Source organism: Silene latifolia, chromosome Y (assembly GCF_048544455.1).
Source record: "Silene latifolia isolate original U9 population chromosome Y, ASM4854445v1, whole genome shotgun sequence".
NCBI lineage: Eukaryota > Viridiplantae > Streptophyta > Magnoliopsida > Caryophyllales > Caryophyllaceae > Silene > Silene latifolia.
The window spans coordinates 318,071,883-318,084,214 of record NC_133538.1 but is presented as its reverse complement, the minus strand read 5'-3'; the positions used below and the strand labels follow the sequence as shown (position 1 = coordinate 318,084,214).

General features: G+C 36.3%; 1 long non-coding RNA gene across 1 annotated transcript; it reads left to right on the top strand.

Moving 5' to 3' along the window:
- Positions 1-2,149: 2,149 nt before the first annotated feature.
- LOC141633579 (uncharacterized) lies at positions 2,150-4,610 on the top strand. The gene is made up of 3 exons (XR_012538377.1): positions 2,150-2,267; positions 2,380-2,452; positions 4,324-4,610. It is a non-coding gene; the product is annotated as an uncharacterized LOC141633579 (long non-coding RNA).
- The last annotated feature ends 7,722 nt before the right edge of the window (positions 4,611-12,332 follow it).

Genomic DNA, 12,332 nt, shown 5'->3' with positions numbered 1-12,332 from the left:
TCTCCTATAATGCCCCTTCCCATTACAATGAAAATATTCGGCCTCAGAGAGTTTGACACTTTTTGCCTTGGGATTTCCATTCTCAACGGCTTTCCCCTTTCCCTTGTCTTATTTCTTTGACGATTTCTTAAATTGGGACTTCTCTTTCCCCTTACCCTTCCTAACTCCTAGGGACATGTTCTTTAACTTCATGTTTAGAACATCCCCTTTTTCACTCCCACTACCTTCCATATCCCTCTCCGCATGGGTGAGGAGTGCATGAATTTCATGATAACTCTTATCCATGCCATTCATGTTGTAGTTTACCCTAAAGTGAGCAAACTTGGTGGGAAGTGAGTGGAGGATTCGATCCACCACAAGAGTCTTAGGAATGTTACACCCTAGACGCTCTAGGATGTCAACATATTCGACCATTTTTAGCACATGGGGACCAACCTTTTGGCCCCTCTGTCAAGCTTTGCTTCAAAGAAATGCATTTAAAGAAATGCATGAAAGCTTGAGCTTTGGGGACATCAACCATATAAACACATTTTTGTTATCATTCGACATCCTCACATGGTCATCATAGGCGGTCCGCACCACCGATAAGGCCCTTCGACCGGGCTTGATGAGAGGGGCATCGGTCAAGTAATTGAGCACGTTGTCGGACAACGCGACACTTTTGATGTTGGATTCCCATTCAAGAAAGTTACTACCGTCATCTTTTAGGATACATTTGTCCATTACGGACCTTAGCCATGAATATTTGCCTAGTGGAGTAGTCGATGGAGTTGATGAAGTTGCCATTGCGAATTAAAATGCTGCAACAAAATAAGGATAAATTAACATTCATTGTTTTAAAATTACTTGTGAAATCATGTTTAACAAGTTTTAACATTTATATAACGATCTCCTACTAAATTATATAAATGATTCCAAGACCCTAATTTTAAACAAAAATGAGCATCGCTTAGGCGAAACTTCCCATAATCGTGTAAATTCGGTAAGTCAACGGTTGACTATTTCTACCTCTAGAATTCTTGGTTGATAAATTTCCTTAAATCCATCTACTAGCCCCGGAATACAAGACCGTCTTATACCCCGTTGAGTCCAACCAACTTTGGCGCGTGATAAAAGTTTACCACCCTACTTACCCGAGATAAAAAGAAAACATCCCGCTTGGGCGAGCGTGACTCTAATGAACAAGGGATTCATAGGTGTTACTATTTGGTAAGGCTAATATCAATTTTAGTTATGTGAGACATCTTGTCAATTTAATCGTAAATTCCCTATAAGTGAACTAAGTGGGTGAATGTAAATGACATGAATTGACAACCGCGAAAATAAAATGCATGTGAATGGCGATTTTGGCATGCGCGAAAAATAAAAGAAAGCAAGCATATGAAAAATCCTAGTATGGCCACCTAGTTAATAAAACCTAGACTATTACATATCAGAAACCAACTCCTTGGTCCCTTGCCTCTTCATAGGAACATCTTCCAAAAGAGGCTTCTTCTAGTGGGATTTGGAACACCTTTCCAAAAATAGACTCCGTCTCGATGTAAATCCGTCTTTTGGAAACGCCGGTAAGAATAACTATTACAATTAAATTACATAGTTATTCCTATTATACATTAATTAATAAAATAAATAAAACTATTAATTAATTACAAACCGACGATACGAGATCCTATTTAAATTACAAACAAATCGCTATTCCCATTCATTTCGGGTAATAAGGATTAAAAATAACTAGGCCATACAAGGTATAATAAAATAAATTGTAACACCCACGAATTTTCCATTTTGACATTTATAATTTAATTAACCATTCTATTGCCTTATTTATATTTTAAATTATTTAATTTAATTAATTTCATTATTAAACATGATTTTTATAAATATTATATTTTTAAAGCTTAAGTTATACAAAATAAATATTTTGGTAGGATAATAATAATAATAATAATAATAATAATAATATTTCCCGTCTTGAGTTGTAGTGGGCTTGAGACGTAAATTCTTGTGTATATCGACTCAATCTCGCATTTTGGGCCTAGTATAACCAATGGGCTCGCATACTACTCCCTCCTCCTCTTATAAATCATGAAGAAACCCTAAAACACACCTCCCTCTTCATTTTTTTCAGCATTCATCCTCCAACAACAACCACCATTTTTATACATCTCCCTTACAAATCTTCAAAACACCATAACTTGCTCAATTTTTATCCGATTCAAGTGATTTTCGCGTCTATCTCTTCCTCTCATCGCCCTCCATCTTTCTAGGTAAGAAAGACACCGACTTTCCTCCTTATATAGGGCTGTCGAGATGTTTTATACATGGTACCCTTTTTCTAATTTTGATTCTTAGTCTTATTTTGTGTTTTCTTATGTTTAGGAGAAAGTTTAGTTGACCCGGAAGTGGATTCTTGAAAGGTAGACGAGTCTTTTGTGGATTTAAGTGCAAAAAGGTAACGGTGATGGGTTACTCGACATTATGTCAAATTTGTGTGTTTATATGTTGTAGTTTGTTCATATGTATGTTAAAGTTTGAATCTTTTCTTGTTTCACATGTTTGTTGTTGAATGAGTTTGTATGAGAAACCATCTCATGGTTAGTTGAAGGAATTTCCAATCCTTTGGGTTACACGAATGTTTATATGGATGAATTAGTAAATAAACCGTCTTATTCATGCTTAATAATTGTGTTTAATTATGTCACGAATTTGTTAGTTTGGAATTGTTTGAATTTGAATCGAACCTTGTGTTTTAATCCCTCTTTTATGCTTTGATTTCACCCTTAATACTTGTATAAAGTTGCTTGGGTAATATATGGTGGAATTAGGATTGTAATGGCATGATAAAAAAATGATTTGGGGATGAAGGTGAATTGGTTGTGTCGTGCAAATCAGCACCACGGCGCAGACTGCGCACCTCGGCGCAGGCTGCGCACTCAGCCTGGACCAGTTTTCGTAAAATGGCCATAACTTCTTCGTTACTTGTTTGTTTGAGGCTTATGACCTACCGTTAGAACCGTAAGAGGATAATCTATCACCTCCAACTAGTTTTACTTCATTATCATGTATAGAACTCAAGTTATGACCGTTTGAAGTTGACCCTTGTTGTAGTCGAGTACTAAACTTGTTGTTATAGATTGGGTTTTCAGTTTCTTGTTGGGTATGCATCTTAACTTTGGTTATAATGCTTGCGTATGATGTGTTGAGACTCTTTTATCATGGGATTACTTGATATTTTTTATACTCTTATACTTATGCATGCTTCACATGAATTGTTTACGTTATGTTTATATAATCATTTTTACTCGTATTAGTGACCCCGTGTCATATGACATTCTATCGTGTTTATATTCACATGGTCATTGTTACTCGTATTTGTGACCGGAGTCTGACGGTTTACATTGTGTGACTACTCGACATTCCTTATTTATTTACCCTTCGGGCCTTTGGTACGAGTGCGTGCCATGTTCCCAGGTTGGGTTATCCTTCCGCCTTTCTTCGGACCTTGGGTTACGAGTGCGTGCCATGTCTCCGATTAGAGGTTACTCGGCCTTTGGATACGAGTGCGTGCCATGTTCCGAGTCTTGGATACGATTTGGTATCGTTTGTCGAATCGGGTGTCGCCCATCCCGAGAGTCTGGATCCAGGTTTAGACTAGGACCGTATTATGATCGTCGTCCTACCAAGAGGTTGGAGTCTAGGGGTCTGTCTTGTTTGAGTCAAAGCCTTTGTAAATGTCTTGCTGATTATGGTCATTGGCGTGTTCTTATATACGAGAGTGCACGTCTTCTATGATTGTTTGTGAGAGTCTTGGTCCTATCGGATACTAGTGGTGAGATGCAAGCCCCTAGTTGCGATATGATCGCCGGGATTGATGTTCCCATCCGTTCTTATGGTGAGATGCAAGCCATAAGTATGAATGTGACATTAGTAGCCACGTCCCGTGCTATGGTTGTTAAGAGGTTTTCAAGTAATGGCTATTGGTTTCCATCCATGTATTTTCTATTCAATTGATCCGTTGTTTACCTTCTTCATATGATTCGATGCCTAATCTCATATCCATGTTTTGGTTACCTTGAATGCATGTTTAATATAATGTACCATGCCTATCTCATTAAGAATGCAATGTGCCTATCTCATTAAGAATGCAATATGCCTATCTCGTTATGATTATCGTTATATTCCCTTGTTCATATTATTCAAGTATGATGCATGATCAATATGTTTAATTAAGTTCTTGCTTATGTGCATTTTGACATATTGTGGCTGGGAGAACCCTGAGTTACTCCCCACTGACTGTGGCGTTCATGTTTACATGAATGACAGGTTTGTGATGCAAATTATGGGGAAGACGTGTGAGCTAGCGAGAACGTTGAACCTTGGACCTTAGTTATAGTTTGCTTAGACTCACCTATCGTTAGACTTGTGTTTATTCGTGGGATATCTTTTCCCCAACGCACTTCGTTTTTAATTGTAAAACTTATGCATCTTACTTTTCATTTTCGTTTGATCACTTATGGTGGATTTCACACTTTAAACTTTAAAGGTTTTAAAAATCCCTTATTTTTCCGCTTAGATTTAATAGTTCTTTTGATGCCTCATCGAGGGGTGTCACAGTTGGTATCAGAGCATATGTTGCTCCCGACGCACACACGTGTACCACGAATTTAACTTTGAACTTGGCCTTGAATAATGAATGAGAGATGGGTAGAATTAAGGACCTAAGTTGGTAGTCTGTGGTGTGTTTGCTCTTTGTTAGGTTCTAACATGTTTGTTGATCGTCATTTAATGTTTTTTTTTTGTGCCCTTGGATCAACGACCGTGAGCTTACCTACGTGAAGATCAAGACTTGGTACCTTTTGCCGAGAATTGAAGAATTGTTCAACTTTTGAAGAATGCTTCTACTTCCTCGGAGATATTTCTCATCCTTTGTATACCTTGCCTTATTCTTTATCTCTTAGTGCTATTTCCCTTCTAAACTCTCTTTTGCTTAACCTTGGAAACTAGTTTAGTAGTCACCCGACCTATCCTTCGTTTTTGTTTCTCCTTACATAACATCTTGCATATGGATCTCTTTCTCTTGAAGGAATTCTTTACCGTCTCGAAGATACCTTCCTCTCTTTGAGTGCTTTGTCATATTCCCTTGTCTTGCGCTTCTATACCTTTCGCAACTCTTATCACATATCTTGGGGGTTGTCTTTGTACCTTTTCTCCTTCAAATTCAAAAGACAGAAAAATTGCCCAAAAATTTCGGATAAATTTTATGAAGAAAAAGATCGATATTTATCGGTTTTTAACCACAAAAACCAATAAACATCAAAACAAGGTGAAATCACATTTTAAATTTAAATTTTAACTTTTAAATCATATTTTTAAATGTACATACATTTTTCAAGGGCAGAAACAAATGTTTCAAATATATGATTAATTTGATTCACTTTTATCGACTTTTAACTCATAAAATCAATAAACATGCAAAACTTCAAACCAACCTTCGAAATTTAATATACAAACTGTAGAAAATATGCATGAAACAAAATAAAAATTTGATGACCCGAATGAACATTTAACTACTGTTAGTTAACTCCTAACCAAAATACGGCATTTTTGACTCGGTTTTCTACAAAATACATTAAAAATAGCAAAATAACTTCACAAATCACCAAATTTTACCACAAACCTTTAGAGATCAGTAGGTATGCATGCCCAAAAATTTTCGTGCTAAAAACTCTTCTAACATAATTTTTGAGTTTTTTTAAAATTATCTCATAAATTATTAAATATGCTCAAAATCAACATGCAAATTACAAGCCTTGCTCATGATACCACTTGAAAGATCATAGATCTAAATTATACTCTCTAATTAAAAACAAATTATATCATAATATGTTATTATAGTGATCTATGTAACAAGCATGCTAATATAAAAGCATAATAATAAAGATTAAGGAAAAACAATTTCATTACATTGATTTTGATGGTAATAAGGGCACAATCAAGATATCCTATCTTGATTGTTCTTGAGCTTAAAACAAAGAAATGATCCTCCTTACCAAATCTTCAAAGAGAAGATCTCCTAACAATATGCACCCAAAAACAAATACCCAATATCCTACAAATATTAACTAGATATATAATAAGATATACCCTTGATAATATGTGTAATATTACTAACAATCTTAATAATTATTTTTGATTACTAACTTATTAGTAAATTATTTTTATTAGTTTTGGAGAGAAAGACCAACAAGTTTAATTCGAATGCAAAAGTGTACAAGTGAGTAGAATGAAACTGAAAAAAAATTTGGTCTATATAGAGGGGAAAACCAGTTGAGAGGGGTGGAGTGTGGGAGTGGATTTTGTCTTATTTTATATCCAATCCTTTATCACATGTAAAAGAACAAAAGATAAATTATGGAAGAGTATAAAGTAAAATGAAATGATTATGTTTATAATCATCCATTACACTCTATTTTATACGGTACCATGCCCATTTACGTTTCCAAATCGGTTCTTATATTTGTCGCACAAATACGTGTAATTTTTATTTAAACATCGTTTTATGTTTAAACACTTCCCGATTAATTTTGTTCAAAACACTCCGTAAATATACGTCTATCGCTACACATATTATTTACGTACTAATATTAATCACATTAATGTATTAGTACAATTTTAGTGAATTAACAATTAATTAACTAAAACCCATCTCATAAACTTATTATTTAATTATCGCATAATTAAATATTAACTGCCGCGCCACGAGTTCGCAACTCGAAATCTCTCTAAAAATAATCGACTAACCTATTAGTCAATAAATCAAGGGACTAAATTAATTGTATCTCATACAATTAATTAGTTGTCAATTGGGGTTCGTTCCTTTAGGTGAGACCGAAAGGGTTCAGTTGATCACCGCCATCTCGCGACAATAACGTCAAACTCTAGTCAGCCAACTGTTATTTATTTGCGTTAATCAACTGACGAGGATCAAATAATAAATAGCCTGATGATATTCCTTTAATGAGATTTATTATGTAAAGGCACTGTTGTGGAGGACACTAACTCCAACAATGTCGCGACATGGATTTATATATAGTGACCGAGTTTGGGAATTTGGATTATCAAGAGGTGATCCCAGTGTGTAATTTTTTGGGCAATTAACGGTATGAGGTGATATGTTGGTTTTCTAGGGATACGAAAGGGAGATACAACTAAGTAAAGGGTAACCAATTAGTTGTGGGGACTTGATGGTGACAAGTGTGAATGAGTAGTATGATGGGAGAGGATCAGTGATAAGAAAGAATGAGAATATATTGATATGAATTAATTGAATTTGAGTTGTGGAGCAACAAGAAGGTAATCAGATTACTAAAGGGTTAGGTATTAGAAGGAAGGAGATGAATTATTAATTGGTATTATTAGATGGAAGTAAGTTGGGAGAACGTTGACCGAAGTTATGGGACATGAAAGTAAGGAATCATAGAGATGCACGATAACATCATGAGAGGGTGTGAGTTAATAGTTATATAGGAGTTCAGGACAACATGTTAGCCGTGAGTTTCGAGGTATTAAGGGAGTAAGAACTGGCAGAGTGTTTGCAGGATATGAGATTTTGGTGGAGAGTTAGGTGACGATGAAATAAAGCATAGAATTAGAAGTAATGTTGAGGTAAATTTTGTTGATGGATTTGATGTTCGTTATTTGGGATCATAACCAAAGAAAGAAAATAGATTGTTATATTAAGAAGTGATAGTAAGAGAGTAGTTGCATAAAAGATGGTGGTGTCTTAGTGTTGTCACTAGTGGTTAAGGATGATGTTAAATAGGGAAGATAGCCATTCTAAAGAGGTTGATTTTTTTTTGTAGAGGCCGGGTTGATATGTATGGTTGTGAGGGGGTATGGAATGTTATTATAGGAGGCGGGTGCTAGTAGTTGAGTATTAATGGTATGGTTACATTTGTCAGGAAGTGGTAGTTATGCGAATTGGAGAATGTAATAGAAGAGGTATACGAGTTAAGCACGGGTGAGAGGTAACCCTTATCAGGTAGTAACTTACGTGATCAGGATTGGCTAGTTAGATTCGATTATGGGTCCATGATATGTGTAAATGTTTGTGTGTTTGTGTGTTGTTCCGACCTCATGAGTCATGGTATGGATAATATTCATAAGGTTAACATCTGTGATTCCATGTAATATGTTGCGTTGTGATCTAGTAAAGCGGTTTTAAGAATGTCTTCTGGTCAAGGAAGTTATACTGAGTCAGTGTTATGGGATTGTATAAGTTGTGATGACTATCTATATGGTTGTTGTGCCCCGGGTGGCAATCCAGGCACGGTAATTGGTGTTGTGATACAAGTATTTTCGCGCTGCGGTGCTGGTATTGATGGCGGTGTTGCGATGCCGTCATCGGTTGTGGTAGAGTAGGCGGGATACTGATGAGACTAACTTTTGAAAGTATATATCAGTTATATAGATTGTTGTTTTATTTACTGTTATTTCCAATGAGTTTCGGTTTGGACATATAGACTGTTGTTTTTTTTACCGATGTTTCTTACCAGTGTCGGCTTGGGAGTGGGGATAGAGTATGATATGAAAGAGAGTTGGGTATGCTTCTGTTGTTGTCATGGTATAGTAATATTCTGTTAATGGACACAGTTGTGAGAGGTTGTTAGAGTACCTTTGATCTTGTTTTAGATGAGGCATTGGTGGACATAGTTATGGCAAGACAATTGTGGAACAGGTGTGGTATTGAACTTGAAACTACAGGTGGTTTATAACTTTTTTATTGGGACAGTTAGTACGGAGTATTGGGACTTAGTATCATGTTAAGTTATGGGTGAATTTTGTGGTAATAAAAGAAATGAACTTGAGAAGCTAATGAGAGTGTGTGTAACAATTGTGGATCGTAAGTTATGATCGTGGAGATGAGTGTATAAATATATAGAAGTATGTCATTTGGCGGTAATGTTGAAGAGTTGGGGTAGTGGTTATGCTGAGGATTTTATGGTATAGGTTATATGGAGTGCCGAATGAATTGAGGTATGAGGACTGTTAGAGAAAGAGAGCCCTAGATATAGGAACGGTTGTAGATGTTGAGGTTATAGTGGATTATCGTTGACATGCGGTGGTAATGAGGATTATGAGGGGTATAGCAAAGGACCTAGTATTAGTGATTTACGAGGACGTAACATTTATCTTAAGAGGAGTAGGATGCGACAAGAGAGTTGATGGTCATACAGGTTGCAATTGGAAGTTTGAGTATTGATGTAGAATAAGGATGGATTTGTGTGATGGTCGATTTTATTACAGGTAATAGTAGTGCTTGTATTAGTATGATGTTAGGAGTGTGAGTAAACTTCGATAGTGTTAATGGATTGAGTGATGATGTTTATGTGTATGAGTTAACTTCGAGGACGAAGTTGTTTTAAGGTTGGTAGAATGTAACATTCTGTCTTGGTGTTGATCTTGTTTGGTGGATTGTCTTGGTATTGAGTTTGCTAGTGAGCGTTATGGAAGTAAGACAGAGTTGGCAACACTTATTTTGTGGGTATTCGATAGTACTATGGAGTTTGATACCCGTCGTTGTGAGTACCAAAAATAATATTTATAATACCTATTAAAACTAACAGAAGCTAGTGGTAACAGGGTCGAACCACAGGTAGGCGAATCTAATTAATAATTGTCTGTTTCTAGTCTTAAGGTAACATTATGTGGGGGTTGATTGATTTGAGTGATCTATATCTAAGGCAATAAAAGTAAAATAAACTAAACAGTAGATGAAGTCAAGGATTAAAAGGGTGCTAAGATGGTCGGTTCACTATAGTTTTGCGGCAAAGATACTATAGGTAGGTCTAAATCAAACGCGTGAGGCGGGAAAATAAGAGGTCCTCTCGGTCCACTCTCACAAGTAGCATCTTTCGATCTCGCTACAGGTCCCTAATATCACTAATACTAACTTTCGTCCAGAAAAGTGACTAAAAGGCTAAACTAACTTATCTTTCGATCTCGTTAATCTAGTCATCTTAATTAGGTAGGCTATCTCCCTTCCCTATCTTTCGATCTTTATTGGGTCGGTCAAATCCTAAACATTCAACTAGTCGCGTGTACTCGATTCGTCAAACAAAGCCATTAAATTAATTAAAATGAAGCATATCTCACGAGGCCAGTCGATCGACCAGCGTACCCAGTCGATCGACCATGGCGCGATTCAGGGTCCCCTATTCTAATGCCGGCTAATCAACAGTTCCCCTACATCCTAGCACAAGCTATTTAGCTGCTAATGGTATTGATAAAAACAACAACAATATTAATGAATAAAACTACTGGATTCATGCTTGAAATAGTTAAATAACAAATAACAATAAACGATAATCGGCTTCGGGAAACTAACTAGCAATTCTATACTATTAACGAAATATAAGCAATGAAACTGAATAAGAGCAGGAGAATACCGAACGGAATTTGCAGAGAATAAAGATCCAAGAACCCGAATGCCAAAGTAACTTTTATTGAATGGAAAAGATTATAAACTAAAGAACCCTAAAGAATTTCTGATAATAAAACTAGATTAAAGCTTGATAAAAACTGAATAATCGTTCTCAAAACCTAGCATACGTTAAATAGAATACAACGTAGTTCTTATTGCCAAAACCTAACTACTATGGGCTTGCTATTCCTCGATCTTTTAATTCACGTCAAAGTAGCAGTGTGGTCGATCGACTGGTAAGCTCTGAACAGTGGCTCCTGGAAGTTGAGGTATGGTCGATCGACCATAGGTAGCGGTCGATCGACTGCTTTAGCTAATACTTGACTTCTAAATCCTCGTGGATTTGTCCTTCGGGCCTCCAAATGCGCACCAAGCTCGTTCCTTGAGCAAATACTTCACGTCAAATGCAATGCAAGATACTCGGGGACGGATTTGGTTCAATATCTACTCATTTCCGCATAAATCTGCAATATTACATAAAAATACGAAAGTAGACGAAATGGGGCAAATAGTAGCCTTAAACCACATAAATGAGCTCTGAAATGCGTGTAACGTAGGGTGTAAAACATCATATAATTGACACGCGTCAAACTTCCCCAAACCAAACCCTTGCTTGTCCCCAAGCAAGAACTAGACTCGATCCTAAAACCTAATGGAACGAGTTCAATCTCAGAGTGAAATGCACATGTAAAGCCTAAACTGATTTAATGCAACAACCAACAATCAACTAGAAATGTGAATCATGCAAACGAGTTATGTAGTCGTCAAAATTAGCTGAACCGTCAACTATAGAGACTTATCAATATGGACTCTCACGGGTCGCTCAAATCACTCAATAAATACATGTGAATATATGTGAAAGATAGAAATAATTCATTTTGTTAGTGACACTCACCTAACTACGACCTATAAGAACATGCCTGCAATATAATATGAAAGTAATCTCTACAACCGTACATATGCATTCCAACTGAACAAATGACCATGACACATGCCGAGAAAAATAAGGGATATGTGAGGTAATGGGCAGGAAAGGCAAAACATTTATGGGAATGTGGGGGTACAGGTGATCAAGCTAGTACCGTAACAAAACCATATGACAATATCCACTTCTTGTTCAAACTTCAATCCACATGGTGCTATAGCAAGCACAAAACTCACAATCTCCGAAATAATCAACTCCCTATAAGATACAAATGAAACATGGGAGCAAAAATCGCCATTTGAATAAAGACTTGAATCATGCGAATTTATTTCTTTTCTTCTCGGGCATCGGTCGATCGACCAAGTAGAGCAGTCGATAGACTGCATTAAACAGTACAACACTCTCTTTTTTTTTTTTGAATCATTTTTCTCTTTTTTTTTTCGTTGTTCCTTTCTTTCTTTCCTTTTTCCAACTTCCCAACTTCATCTCAAAATGAGCATATGCCACCAAAAACGTAGTAACAATCCAAAAAACTAAACTACTAGCTTGACCAGAGCAGGCTAAATGTAGGATGTACCAATGGGACAAAAAGGCTGTTTTTGGCAGTGTGGAGCTTATGGGCAAAATGAGAAAAAGGGGACCTCTACCACATGTGTCAACAAACCACAAACCGAATGCACACAGGTATTAAGCAGATTAAGTTCATATTTATGCAAATTAATGAAACATGTCTCATAAGGAGTGACTACTCACATCCTAGATAAACTGGTCATAGATCACACCAGTTATAAGCTCTAACAACTCAGAAAATGATGTAGTTTGCCAAAAATCAAAGTCAAGTTTCAAGTCCAGCAAATAAATTAACGAGAACTCGTTGACTATGCAATTGATTCTACTAATAACATGTCAATTAGCAAGGCTTAA